Genomic DNA, 14715 nt, shown 5'->3' with positions numbered 1-14715 from the left:
GATGGGGCCAAAACAGTATCACGGGTGATTCTGGGTAAATGTCATCACTCAATCCTTCCTCCACGAAAGCAACGACAGACAATCATTTCACGCCCTTTTTCTCTGGATTGCCCTGGCAGACGCCATAGCACGGCAACCATGGAGCCTGTTTAGCCTTTTGTCACTGTCACCGTATGTGTACTGGATGCTGCTGACAGACACGGTACTGCAGTGCTACACAGCACCATTCATTTGCCTTTGCAAGGTAGCAGAGACAGTTACCAGCCCTATATCACCGTCTGCAACTGGAAATTGGCGATGACGGTTATCAATCGTTTTGTACAGTCTGCAATTGGAAATTGGCGATGACAGTTATCAGTCCTTTTGTACTGTCTGCTGCTGTCATGGGTGCTCCTGGCTGACCTCGCTGAGGTTGGCCGGGGGCGCATGGACAAAAATGGGAATTACTCCCCAAGTCATTCCCTTCTTTGTTTTGTCTAAAAATAGAGTCAGTCCTGCCTAGAATATGGGGCAAGTGTGCTAGAGAACCAGAGAGCACAGCCATTCTGGGTCAGAGCCTCAGATATCCTGCAGAAATGATGAGCTGCATGCCATTCTAGGGGGTGCCCCCGCCACAACCCCACCCATTGCTTCCCTCCTCCCACACCCCTCCTAGGCTACCGTGGAAGTGTCCCCCCATTTGTGTGATGAAGTAATAAAGAGTGCAGGAATAAGAAACACTGACTTTTTAGTGAGATAAAATGAGGGGGAGGCAGCCTCCTACTTCTATTATAGTCCATGGCAGTACAGAATCTTCATTAGACATGAAGGAGGGGGGTGAGGAGCTCAGCCCCCAGTTGCTATGATGAGGATGGTTTTCAGTCCTTTTGCACTGGGAGTCATTCCCATTTTTGCCCAGGCATCCACGGCCAACCTCACCGAGGCCAGACAGGAGCACTCACGGGATAATGAGGACGGTTTCCAAGCCTTTTGTACTGTCTGCCATCAGGAAAGGAAGGGGAGGGGATGCTGCTGTTCAGTGCCACAGCACCGCGTCTACCAGCAGCATGCAGTAGACATACAGTGACATTGAAAAAAGGCGAGAAACGATTTGTTTCCCTTTTCTTTCACGGGGGTTGAGGAGGAGGGAGGTAAATTGACGACATATACCCTGAACCACTGGGACAATTCTTTTGACCCTTCAGGTATTGGGAGCTCAGCCAAGAATGCAAATGCTTTTTGGAGACTGCGGGGGCTGTGGGATAGCTGGAGTCCTCAGTCCCCCCTCCCTCCCTCCATGAGCGTCCATTTGATTCTTTGGCTTTCCGTTATGCTTGTCATGCCGCACTGTGTTGAGTCCCTGCTGTGGCCTCTATCTGGAGATTTTTTCAAATGCTTTGGCATTTCGACTTCTTGAACGGAGCTCTGATAGAACAGATTTGTCTCCCCATGAAGTGATCAGATTCAGTATCTCCCGTACAGTCCATGCTAATCAGCGCTCCACGCTAGGCAAACAGGAAATGAAATTCAGAAGTTCGCAGGGCTTTTCCTGTCTACCTGGCCAGTGCATCCGACTCCAGATTGTTGTCCAGAGTGGTCACAATGGTGCACTGCGGGATAGCTCCCGGAGGCCAATACTGTCGAACTGTGGCCACACTAACCCTAATCCGAAATGGCAATACCGATCTGAGCGCTACTCCCCTCATCGGGGAGGAGTACAGATATCGATATTAAGAGCCCTTTATATCGAAATAAAGGGCTTCGTTGTGTGGATGGGTGCAGGGTTAATTTGGTTTAACGCTGCTAAATTCTGTATAAATGCATAGTGTAGACCAGGCCTCTGAGTCTGATTTTTTTCAGAGGTAGTGAGCAACCACAACTCCTCATGGAAGTCGTCTTCATATGTATATTTAACTGTATGTCAATGGGAGCTACATACTGGAGAGACTAGAATCTCGAGGTTGAAGCCCCGTTAAGACTTTTCAAGTTATTAGGAAGGTTCTTTGTGACAATGACTATTAGGTAGTGCTGTCTTTCATGTCCATGCAATCATATAATTTGTTTTTTTAAATTTGGGATTATACTGAATAATTTTGACTTTTGTTTTTGAGTTTTCATCTCAAAGTCTGAGAGCTGTTTAAAATACATGATTTTATACAGAAGTTACAAAATTCATAACACCCATAACAAACTACCAATGCCAGAATCAGAGAGCCCAGCGCCTTCATAAAAATAAACCAGCAAAAAGACCTGACACGTCTGACCCACCAATCTTTTTTCTAAATGGTGGTAATTACTTTCAATTCTAGCTAATTGAAATTTATCATAAATTGGGTTATACTCTTGTTGGGTTGTACAGGATAAGAATGCAGTCAGTCTAGCTTTTTAGGGTAGTGCTGAATGTATCCCACTGTGTTCTCAGGTTGGAAATTAGGTACACTGCCTTTACAAAGCTCTCTGACTTGTTCTTCTCTTTATTTGAAATTCTATTCCTTGAGGTTTTGAGCTATTCTAGAAGATCTTTATATGTAAAAGGTTTTATTGTAATAGCTTCTCATATGACTACAATTTCCATAGTATTTGAGAGTCTATTATACATTTAATAAATAAATTTATTCTTATAACACCCTTGTGAGCTAGAGAAATCAATTACTGTTTTACAGATGTGGAATAGAGGGCATGTCTCCCCTGCAATTAAAAACCCATGGCTGGGCCACGCCAATTGACTCAGGCTCATGGGGCTCAGACTGTGGGGTTGTTTAATTGCAGTGTAGACTCCTGGGCTTGGGCTGGAGCCTGAGCTTTAAGACCTTGTGAGGCAGGAGGGTCCCAGAGCTTGAGCCTGGAAGTCTACACTGCAGTTAAACAGCTCTGCAACCTGAGCCCCATGAGCCCTAGTCAGCTGGCATGGTCCAGCAGTGGGTGTCTAATTGCAATGCAGACATACTTAGTGAGACTAAGTGACTTGGACAAAGTCACCCAGGAAGTCTGAGAGAGCCTGGAATTTAACCCAGGTCTCCTGAGACCCAGTCAAGTGTCTTAATTACAAGACAATCCTTCCTACAACATCCTGTTCGTTGTAGTTTATTACGCACAAACATTCCAAGCACCTCCTTACCAAAATGTTATTTTGTGCTATAAAACTTCATGCAAATTTGAGCAGCTGCACTTTTTTAAAGTAATATTGTAAAAGCAGGCATTCTGAATTATGTGCCTATAGATAGGGACCTACCAAATTCATGATCCATGTTGGTCAATTTCATTGTCATGGGATTTTAAAAATGGTAAATTTCATGATTTCAGCTATTTAAATTTGAAATTTCATGGTGTAATTGTAGGATCCTGATCCAAAAAGGAATTGGGGGGGGGGAGGGTGCAAGCTTATTGTAGGAGGGGAGTTGCAGTACTGCTACTGTTACTTCTGCACTCCTGCTGGTTGTGACGCTGCCTTCAGAGCTGGAGAGCTGCGGCTGCTCTCCGGGAGCCCAGCTCTGAAGGCAGAGCTGCCATCAGCAGCAGTGCAGAAGGAAAGAAGGGCATGGTATGGTACTGCCCCGCTTCTGCGCTGCTGCTGGTGGGGCACTACCTTCAGAGCTGGGTGCCCGGCCAACAGCTGCTGCTCTCCAGCCGCCCAGCTCTGAAGGCAGAACCGAAGTAAGGGTGGTATTACTGCGACCTCTTCCCCGCCAAAAATAACCTTGTGTCTCTCTGCAGCTCCCTTTTGGTCAAGACCCCCAATTTGAGAGATGCTGGTCTCCCCCTTGAAATCCGTATAGTATAAGGTAGGGCACAAAAAAGACCAAATTGTGGGGGGAAGGTGCAGATTTCACCGTCTGTGACACATTTTTCATGGCTGTTAATTTGGTAGGACCCTACCTTTAGATCTCTAAGTGAAGGGTGGTGGCATGGGATAAAGTGTTTTCCCCTTCTTGCCTATTTCTAAATTACTTTGAGATTGATGATTTAACACTTAAGTATTTACTTACTAGGGTTCCCCTGCTTGCCTTTCTGGAATTGTTTATTTCAGTCACTCTGGAAAATTGAAAGAACCTTATCATTTTGCTGTAGCCAGTACCTCCCAGACTGCTTTCCAGGGTACTTCACAATTTAAGAAATATGCAGTCAGGGAGTTCTTAGCAATACATAGATGATGCTTTTTTAAACTTTTCTCTTTGTGTTCAGGATAATGATACAGCTTAACTATTCCATACAGTGATTATCCTTAAATAACATTTCTAAGGTAATGTTGTCCAACAATAAAATATGAAGCTCTTTGGGTTAGGAATTTTCGTTCTGTGTTTGCTCAGTGCACAATGGGACTCCAGTCTCAGATGAAGGGGCCTCAAGCCACGATTGTAACACTATACCTTGATTATTATTGTCTTGTGTAGAAAATATTTTTAATTCCTGAGTACCACATGCCCAAAGACCTCTTGGCATGTTCACATGTTTTGAAAGCGCTCTGCTTATTAGATATTTATTTTAAGGTCTCCTTTTGATACAGTACATGTTTTTCAGGGATGAGCATGGTGTGGCTTTCTAAAATAACTCTGTGTAAGACTGCCTTTTCTTAACTAGATGATTAACCTCACTCTTAAAAGTTTTTTCTTGGCCTAGAAGTATTTTTCATGCTGAATTTGTGTTTTTCCACTTGGCTAATCTTTTCCACCGTGTCTTTTGAATGGGACTGAAATTAATATGGCTATATTTATACATCAACTTGAGCTTGCTACAGGATCTTATTGTTGCATCATAAGTGTCAACAGAGTTCTTGGAATAATCTTTGCTAATTACTTGTTTGAGATAGCAAAGAAACCATAGTAGTTTCCTTTCATAGTTTTTTTAGCTCCTGTAGACACAACTTGTGATATAGTGTGAAACAGTTTTCAAACATAGTAACAGTGTAGCATGTTTTGTCTCGTTTCCATACAAGTATATTTCCACCTATATTAATAAACCATTTTAAGAATAATCTTTAGCATGGTTTGACTAACTCTATTCCTTTTGTTTAAAAGAGAAAATCCTGGACAGGGAAACCTTGCAAACAGTCTTGCTGGAAAATGATAAGCGTGTCTTTGTCAGAAGTATTTGAGTGTGGTTGTTACAGCCATATGGGTTTGGAGTGAGTGCTGCTTGGATAGCATCTTTTACTCCTGAGGGAGTTCTGTGCCAAAAAATTATAAATTCTGTGCACACTTTTAAAAAAATTCTGCACGTTTTATTTGTCAATAAATAAATGTGGAGGCTCCAGCATGGCAGTGGGGAGCACAGGCCATTGACTGCAGGAGGAGGGAGATCACTATGAAGCTCCCCACAACCCCACCCCAGATATGGACTCGGCAGTGAGGCTGCACCTGACTCTGGCACAGCACAAGGGCAGAGCCTGCCCTAGAAACACCCCAGGCCCTGCCCCTCCGTGTCAGGCGCACCAGATGTGGGCAGGCAGGCTGGCTGGTTCAGCCTGGAAGGATCCAAGTGTGGAGGGATCCAGGTGTGGAATGAGAGGGCTCTGTTTGGTGCAGTCAGGGTGCAAGTGGTTCACTGAGGTATCTGGGTGGGGGAGGGATCTGGATGCACAGGGGCTTCTTGAGGGGGTTCCAGGTGCAGAGGCAATGGGACTCTACAGGTGGGTCCAGGTAAAGGTGTTTGGAGTTCATTTGGGAGGGTGTGGTGCTTGGCAGGGGGCTCTGGGTATGGGGGATTCATCAGGGTGGTCCAGGTGCATAGACGATGGGGCTCATCGGGGTGAGGGCTTGAGTGCAGAGGGCTTGGGGAATGGTTGCAGAGGGGTGGGGCTCAGTGGAGTTGTGTCCAGGGGCAGGGGGTAGTCTGGGTGGAGGGGTAGGGATTCAGATGCAAGGGGAGGGGCTGGCGGAGGGGGCCGGGGGTGACCAGGGTGGGGTTCTGGGTGTGGGGTTCTGGGTGCAGAGGGTGAGGCTTGGTGGAAGGTCTGGGTTGGGCAGAAGGGGAAGCAGCTCCCTATACTGTGACGCCTCTCGTAGTGGCTGAGGAGGAATAGGGACAGAAAGCAGGGTGTGGAGCCAGGGGAGGTTTCTGTGGGTGGATCTGATCTGACACCAGCCACTCTGTACATGGGAAATGCTCTCCTCCCCCAGCACAGCTGGGACTAGCAGCTGAGCCTGGCGCATCCCCAGCCCCAGGGCCAGATGTAGGGGGATGGAGTTCAGCAGAAGAGGCAGAGGAACATTTCTTCTCCAGAGTTAAGAAGCCAATATTGATTCTAATTTGGAAGGTTATCTTTGCAGTCAAAGGACTAGAAACTTAATTATTTTTTTAAAAGGTTTTTTATTCTGCAGAAATTAATGGTGTGTAAAGGCAAATAGTTTTAAGTGCTGTCCTAGAACCCTAACAATCCAGCTTCAGAATAGGACAGTGTACTTAGCATTGATGAGAGACCTCTTGGCCTTCCAGAGAAAGCAAACTGCCTTTCTTACAGTAAAATTTCCCAGCATCCTTTTGTAATATTGATGATTGTCATGCTGTCTGGAGTGGCTCATGACCATGAGTGCCAGTCTCAGGACAGACTGTCAAGAAGCAGGACAGAAATCCCAAACTGTGGTTATATGTTCTATAATTAGATTTCACCAACCCAGTAACAAATGTTAGCTCCTAAAGCACTATAACACTTTGATCATGGAGTCACAGACTGTTCCCTTGGGAATTCCAGTCTATCTTGTCACGCAGGCAAGCTGGATTTAGTGATAGATGGTTGCTATACATCAAAGATCACAAGACATTCAGGTTGCTCCCAGTCCCAAGAGACCTGTCGCTTGTCCCAGGTCAATATGTACCGTAGATCTTGTACTGAAGACAATGCTTGTAGCCAGTACTATAGTAAACTATCTAAGGATTTATTAACAAAGAAAAAAATGTGGAAGTTTTTACATGATTTAAAGCAGGCAAACATACGCTAGAACCTCAGAGTTGCGAACACCAGAATTACAAACTGACCAGTCAACCACACATCTCATTTGGAACCAGAAGTACGCAATCAGGCAGCAGCAGAGACAAAAACAAACACAATGCAGTGCTATGTTAAATGTAAACTACTGAAAAAAAAAAAGGGGGAGGGGGATTTAATTTTTTTGACAAAGGAAGGAAACTGTTTCTTTGTTTCATTTAAATTAAGATGGTTAAAAGCAGCACTTTCTTCTTCATAGTAAAGTTTTGAAGCTCCATTAAGTTAATGTTCAGTTGTAAACTTTTGAAAGAACAATGAAAATATTTTGTTCAGTTACAAACGTTTCAGAGTTAGGAACAACCTTCATTCCCGAGATGTTCATAATTCTGAGGTTCTACTGTATACAAAATAAGTTACTATGGTTTCAAGAGTTTACAGTTGTAGTAATGTCATCTCTGAATGTCTTTTAAGGTTAACTCAGGTTGACCGTGGAGATCTGTATTTCTGTTTCTTAACTCTGGCACTGTGAGAAACCAGACAGCAAAAGATGAAACATTTTCTTGTCAGCTATTTTTATTTTCTTCTTCCAGAATTTAAGCTGATGGGACGAGCCCTTTTGCACATAGCCTCTTCATGGGCGTGAGGGTGCAGTTAACAAAGTCTTTGTATTGTGATGTCCCACCACGGTCCATTTAGCTTTGATAGATTGGCTTAATGGCAGGAGATGATACCTCCTGACTGGGTTCACAGTTTCAGAGCAAACATTTTTTGTACAGATGCAAAACAAAAACTTAAATATTACCTTGTAGCATGTGATAAAGATATTATAAGTGAGATTAATGCATGCAGCAACTTACAAGCATTTCAAAAAGTCTAAACACTTTGTTATAAGTCCAATACCCATCGTAACTGTACTAACACACTGGTGAAACAGATTAGTTTCCAACCATAGATTCATAGATTCTAGGGTCAGAAGGGACCAATGTGATCATCTAGTCCGACCCCCTGCACAAAGCAGGCCACAGAACCCTACCCATCCACTTCTATAACAAACCCCTAACCTATACCTGAGTTATTGAAGTCTTCAAATTGTGGTTTGAAGACCTCAAGCTGCAGAGAATCCACCAGCAAGTGACCCATGCCCCACACTGCAGGGGAAGGCGAAAAACCTCCAGGGCCTCTGCCAGTCTGTCCTGGAGGAAAATTCCTGCCCGACCCCAAATATGGCAATCAGCTAAACCCTGAGCACGTGGGCAAGACTCACTAGCCAGCACTCAGAAAAGAATTCTCTGCAGTAACTCAGATCCCATCCCATCACCAACCACTGAGCATACTTATCTGGCGATAATCAAAGATCAATTGCCAAAATTAGGCTCTCCCATCATGAATTTGTCTGTACTCAGCTGAGGCCTAAAGCCTTGGCAAGAACTGACACCTGCCAGTCTGCCAGTGTCACAATGATTCTAAACCTTCTATCATACACCCCTCCCCCTTCCTACCCCAAAATGTAGAACTTTGCTGAATCCACTTGTTCTTCTAGGTTACATCCCAGAAAGTCGTCGTGGTCTCTTGCATTTGGAATCCTGCAAGATTTAATTCCCTTTATCCCTCCTCCTCAACACAGGTTTGAGACTACTCATAGACTGTGAGATGCCATGAAGTTGTTTTCCAAGTGTGCAGATGGAATTTTTCTTGTGCCGTCGTCAAGAGGAGATATTTCAGTCATTCTGTACTTTTGTCTGGATTAGTTTTTGGTTGTGTTGTAACTCAAGTTAATTGATTGCAAGTTAACTCAAGTTAACTAACATGATTGTAAGTGCTAATCTGGACATTGCATGAACATGTGTCCCTGGTCGTGGCCTCCATCACTGTAGTATCTAGAGGCCCACCATAACATTGAGACAAAGAATGGTTTTGTGGTTAAGGCACTGTACAGTAATGCATTGCTGATTTCAAGGCCTAGCTTTTTCACTTCTTAAGTAACCTTGGACAAGTCCTTTTAATATCTTTGGGGATAATAGTATTTCCTTTCTCCCACTCTATTTTGTCTATGTCAGCAGTTCTCAAACTATGGGCAGGAACGTGTCAAAGGACGCTCGAGCTGTATGCTGCATTTTTAAAAAAAAAATATTAAGAGCTTGGGCTGTCAGCCCTGGGTGGCTGGGGCTCATGCAGAAGAGCTGTGCACACCCAGGAGGTGGGGATAAAGGGGACACCTGGAGACCTAGGGCTCAAGTTCTCCTCCCCTTCCCTCATTCCCTACTAGGAGGCAGCCCCAGGCTCAGGCTTCCTTCCCCACTCCCCAAAATCCCTCACCTGGAGTCAGTGCAGCTCTGGCTGTCAGCCCTGGGGTGGCAGCACCAGCACATAAGTAAGGGTGGCAATGGGGCGCTAAGTCTGCTATGAAAAGTAATATTGACAAATATCACTTTTCACATTGCCATCCTTACTTCTGCACTGGTGCTGGCATGGCATTGCCTTCAGAACTGGTCATCTGGCCAGCATCCATTGTTCTACGCTCTGCCTTCAGAGCTGGGTGGAGGTATATAGACTTGGGGTAAGTGGGGGGATAAATGACTACAGACACAAAGAAGGGGAGCCCGATCATATAAGTTTTTGAGAACTACTGATCTATGTAGATTGTGAACTCCCAAGGGCAGGTACTGACTTATTATGTGTTTGTATAATGCCTACCACAATGGTGCCCTAATCTTAGTTGAGGTTTCTGGGCACTGCTGTAATAAAGTTAAATAATTACTAGTGAACTTATTCTCCTAGCACCCCTGTGAGCTAGGGAAGTATTTAGCAGGTAGGGGACTTGAGTCACAGTGTAAATGATTTGCCAGTGGTCTTGCAGGAAGTTTGTGCCAGAGCCAGGGATTGAATCAAAGTTTCCTCAATCTTAGGTCCTGGTCTTCTTCTACCCCTTCTCTCCCAGCCCCCCCGGCCCCCCGCCATCTATTTTATAAATGGCTAAACTTTGAGCATAGTCTCTGAATCCGTTCCCCGCACATTATGTCTATCTCTTCATTCACTCATTCCCCATCCTTCCTCTTCCAATCCCTACCTCACCATTCATTATTGCTGCCTCTCCACTAAATTCTCCTTCAGTCTGGGGAATGAAAAAGAAAGAGTATGGAAAGGTGAGTTTGTGGTGGAGAGCTGGTAATAATGAATGAGCATAAGGAATTAAGTGAAAGGAGGCGTGAGAGAGATAAGGGGGGAAAATAGAGTACTCATAAATTTTCATCTTGAGCTTAGACAGCCATTCACATCATTCTTTACTACAGAATGTTGGTAGGGGATACCCACTCTTTTCTGGCAATAAAGATGAGGTACAGTCAGGGATTGAGGTGTCAAAAGAAGAGGTGCTGGATCAAATAGATAAAATTAAGGAACTGTGAGTCACCAAGACCAGCTAATACAGATGTTCTGAAGGAATTTAAGCATGCAGTGACAGCTGCTAAAACATGCAGTCTCTCACTAAATTCCATTACTGTACTGGAGGGTTAGTAGGTTGGAAATATTGTGCCTATTTTTTAAAAAGGAATTGACTTGATATCTTGGGAATTAGACCAGTAAACCTTATTTTCATACCTGGCAAGTTTATTGAAATGCCATTAGAAGTAGGATTCTAAAACTTCTAGGTCATGGGGAGTAATTAGTAGAAAGTCTGCATAGGAAAATTGTGCATCACTAATCTATTGAAATTCTTTGAATGTACAATAAAATAATGTATAAAGGAAAACTGCTGATTTAGGCTTCAAAAGGCTGAAGCTATAAAGGAAACTTGCATATAATGCAATTATTTTAATTACTGAAGACAGTAGAAGATTGAGGAATTTTAGAGGCACGTGTGAAAGTTACGTGTATAGACAACACCATGGCAAATGAAATTAAATGTTGACAAATGCAAGGTAATGCATATTGGAAAGAGGAATTCTTCATCTTGCTAAGGGCAACAGATCTGTTACAGGAGGTACTTCAGCCTGCTTTCAGCTTGGTGACTAAAACAAACCTGTCAGTCACTGGCAGCAGGGGAATGCCTTGCCTCTTAAAGTTTCCCTTCTTTTGTTTGCCTTCACAGCAGGCAGTGGCTTAATGTGACCTCCATGTTGCAGAGCTTTTCTGAGGGAAATTCCAAACTTTATTTAAAAATTTTAAAACTAAAAATAATTAAATACTTTGTTCAATAATCTGTTCAAGTCCCAGGTTGTGTTAGCCTCTTGAGGAGGTTGTTCACTTAACTCTGCTTCCTATTCTGAGGCAGTATCAGGAACTGCGAGTCTTGAACACAGATCCACGGGGCTCTTAGGAGCTAGTAAGTTCAACCTGCCACCCAGTGACCAGCAATGGCCAGAATAGCAGCTGAATACTGACAGAGGGCTCCAGTTCTGGAATCCAATTGGCAGAACTCTGGGGGTCCTAACTGGTTCACAGTTTTTCTATATAACCAGCACAGGAACAGGAGGTTGTCCATGCAACTGGGATCTTCCTGCTTAGGACTGCTACTCCTGCTTCTTGCTACTGATCTCCTGGTAAGCTGACCCTGCCTGCCTCTTGACACTTGACTCTTGATTTTGCCCTCTGGCTTTTCTTGGACTCTGAACTCCTGGTAACTGATTCAGCTGTCTCCTGACACCTGCTTTGACCATTGGGTCAGACTGCCCATACCCTGGTCATGACAAGGAGAGAGCTAGGCTGAGAAAAAAGAGATGCAGAAGGGTCTGTGCCTCCTGCTTTACCCCCTTATCAGGTGTCTCACTGGGAAGCTTGGTTGGCTCTGTAGGCAGAGAGGTGTTTTCCCTCACAGCTCAGTCTGTGTGTGGTCACCTCAGCTCTACGCCCAAACAGGAAAAGAGCCGGGCATACTTAGGGTGGCTCTGCTGGGTAAGGTGCAGCTCAGTCTGGGTGGGGTTTGCTTCCACCCTCTTCTACAGCTAGGATTGGAAAAGATCTAGCTACAAGGCAGGCAGCCCCTGCTCCCCCATAGGGGAGCAATCCATGAACAAGCAGCATGCTAAAAGGAAGATCCTGCCTAAGTCCCTGTAGCCTGCACCAGCAGCCACACCTTTGTGTGGATCTTAGCCACTTCCTCCCTCTCCACTTGCTCATGGATGGAGGTCATTGGGCACAGGGTGGACATTACCAATGCGGTGGGATAAGGTGCCTTCAGACCCACCTCCCTTATCTTGGGGCCACCTTTTTAGCATATCCTTCCACAGAGAATTCCTTACTCGAATCCCAGACAGAGACCTCCAGGAGAACCACAGACCCATCTGGATCCAATGTAATAGGGGTAAAGTTTCTGGGGAGCTCTTTCTTGAACCCAAGCCTTTAACTTCCTTGAGAGACTCAGAATGGGACCCTGTGGAAGTGAGGAAACAAATGAATCCACACTCTATGAGGAGGAGAATGCTAGTTACTTGAAGTGGTTTTGGAATGATCTCTGAGCCTGATTTCACTCCACTCTCTGAAGCAGGATTATTGGGGAAAAATTCCCAAATGGGAAACAACTGAGTATACAAAATCAGTGCTGTTTCCTTTGCTCACCTTCATGGAATGTAATAAGGCAGATAATCCTCAGTTTGGCTCTCCATAACAGAGTGCAATATAGCAGATAAATGCAGAAAAAACAGACCTGTGCTTATTCCCCTAGGTAGGTGCACGCACACACATATACACAGGAAATTCTTCCTTAGTGGGGAGGAAGGCCAGCACTCCAAATCAGAGAGAGAGCATCAGATAATAAAAGATATTTCAGAAAAAATACGGAGTATAGACTTTAAGGCAGAGTGTACTGAGTGTTGTGAAATTATGCATAAGAGGTGTGCGGCGGCCCTAGACAAGCTATAGTTATACACTCTACCCTGATATAATGCTGTCCTCGGAAGCCTAAAAATCTTACCGTGTTATAGGTGAAACTGTGTTATATAGAACTTGCTTTGATCCACTGGAGTGCACAGCCCCGCCCCCCCAGAACACTGCTTTACTGTGTTATATCCGAATTTGTGTTATATTGAGGTAGAGGTGTATATCCCTCCTCATGTGCCCTGTGAAGACGTAATAAAGTGATGGAGGTTTCCTGCCACTCTAAAAGACTGGGAAATATTTAGCTGTTACCAGCTGCTGCTGTGGATTGTCATGTCCTAGCTATTGGACTGTCATTTCCAGCTGTTGGTCATCATGTCCTAACATCCAGGTTATTGTTCCCAGCTTCTGTTTCAGGTTGCTAGGCCATCCCTCCCCTTCACCTCCTCCCTTCCACTGACTGCACCCTCTCTACTTTCAGGAGATGGCTGTGGAAGGTTGAAAAGGCCAGCGGTCCAGCTTTGGAAGATCAATTAGGCAGTAAATAGCTTCTTGGCTTGTCCCACCCTTTATTTATTTCTAGCGCTCCCTAAGCCTCTATTTTCTAAGGCCAGAAGGTTCCAGTGCAAATTTAGCCTGATAGCCACATTTTCTTTCAATAGTGATATTTTCCCAGATGGTCAGGGACTTGGTAATTCTAAGTTTGGAGATTTTTAGCTGAAAGAATGGCCTCTTGGCTCTGTAGGCCCTTCACGGGCAGTCTAGTACAAGTCCAGACAGGCATCACCTCAGTTCCCCTCCTTTGGGTATGAAAACTCTCAGGTGGCATCAGGCCAACAGAAATAAATAGGGTGTCTGGTCACAGTTCATATTTAAGTGCCTCCGCATTCTTTCACAAGCAATGCTAACATGGGTAGACTGTATTGTCAGTATGTTTCTCCTCTCAACATAAAAATCCCATTTCCTAAGAACTTCTCTCTGAAAAAGATAGTGGGATACATAACTGTTTCATGTATATACATAGGACTTTGATTTTGTCTGAACATATAACCTCAAGTATCAGTTTCCAGTTATCTTAACAATACAGTGAGAAACTTTAGGGAAAGCTGAGGCTATTCAGAATCATTGGAAAAGTTGACTTAAATCATGTCTGCTGACCCAGACTGTAAAAAGGAATTCAAGTCATGTGGCAAGTTGAAGCAATCTCTAAAGTACAATAGGAGAAAATACCTCTTTGCATGTGGTAGGTAGAACAAGTGCAGGGTGCGAAGGTGAGGTCAGTAGCTGCCCTTTGTTGCTTTAGCTATCTGCATGACTCCCAACAAGCGCAGCTGGTGCCACATTGTTGCAGTTTCTGAACAACCGAGTTACCTGTACTAGAATTACATGAACAGTTTTGCCCTAATCTCAGTCACAGCAATGAAGAAATGCCATGATATGACTGAAAACGCCTATCTACTTCTGCTCAATATAACTCACTCCTCATTCTATTTCTAACCTCAGAGACTCAAGGACAAACAAAGCCAGGGTGCCATCTGAAAGTTCTAAAGGAGGCTTGTCTTCAAAACATTAACATTTTGACTATCCCACAGATTATTTCTGTTTTTTGCATATGAATAGCAGGTTTTTCTTTTCCCAATTTAGATCATTATTATTTGATTTGATGTGATCCCAAGGTCTGTTCCAGGATCATGGAATCAATAATACTTGCTTTATGGAAGAAGGGGAAAAAAATCCACGTATCTTTTCTTGGACAATTTTTCTGATCAGGGTTCTGTACAGAGAGAATACTGAAGCAAACAGAATGGTATGGTTCCTGAAGTACCTTAGATTGAGGACAGGCACATGGTGACAGGGAATTGAATAGTAGATCTGGGCTGAAAATGAATATGATCAGGTACAAGATATCAGCTCAGAAAAATGTTAATAGAAGATAGCCATAAAGGAAAACAAGTGGGGACACAGGAACAAAAATTCAGTTCTTATGTTTCCCATTGGGAAAT

The 14715-nt window shown here is 44.1% G+C and overlaps 1 protein-coding gene across 1 annotated transcript in view; it reads left to right on the top strand.

Moving 5' to 3' along the window:
- Positions 1-14715, top strand: part of REV3L (REV3 like, DNA directed polymerase zeta catalytic subunit) — a 249830-nt gene that overhangs the window by 22597 nt on the left and 212518 nt on the right. The window lies entirely within an intron of this gene.

Source organism: Gopherus evgoodei, chromosome 3, assembly GCF_007399415.2.
Source record: "Gopherus evgoodei ecotype Sinaloan lineage chromosome 3, rGopEvg1_v1.p, whole genome shotgun sequence".
NCBI lineage: Eukaryota > Metazoa > Chordata > Testudines > Testudinidae > Gopherus > Gopherus evgoodei.
Note: the sequence above shows the minus strand (reverse complement) of the source record. Positions and strands in the feature narration are given on the sequence as shown.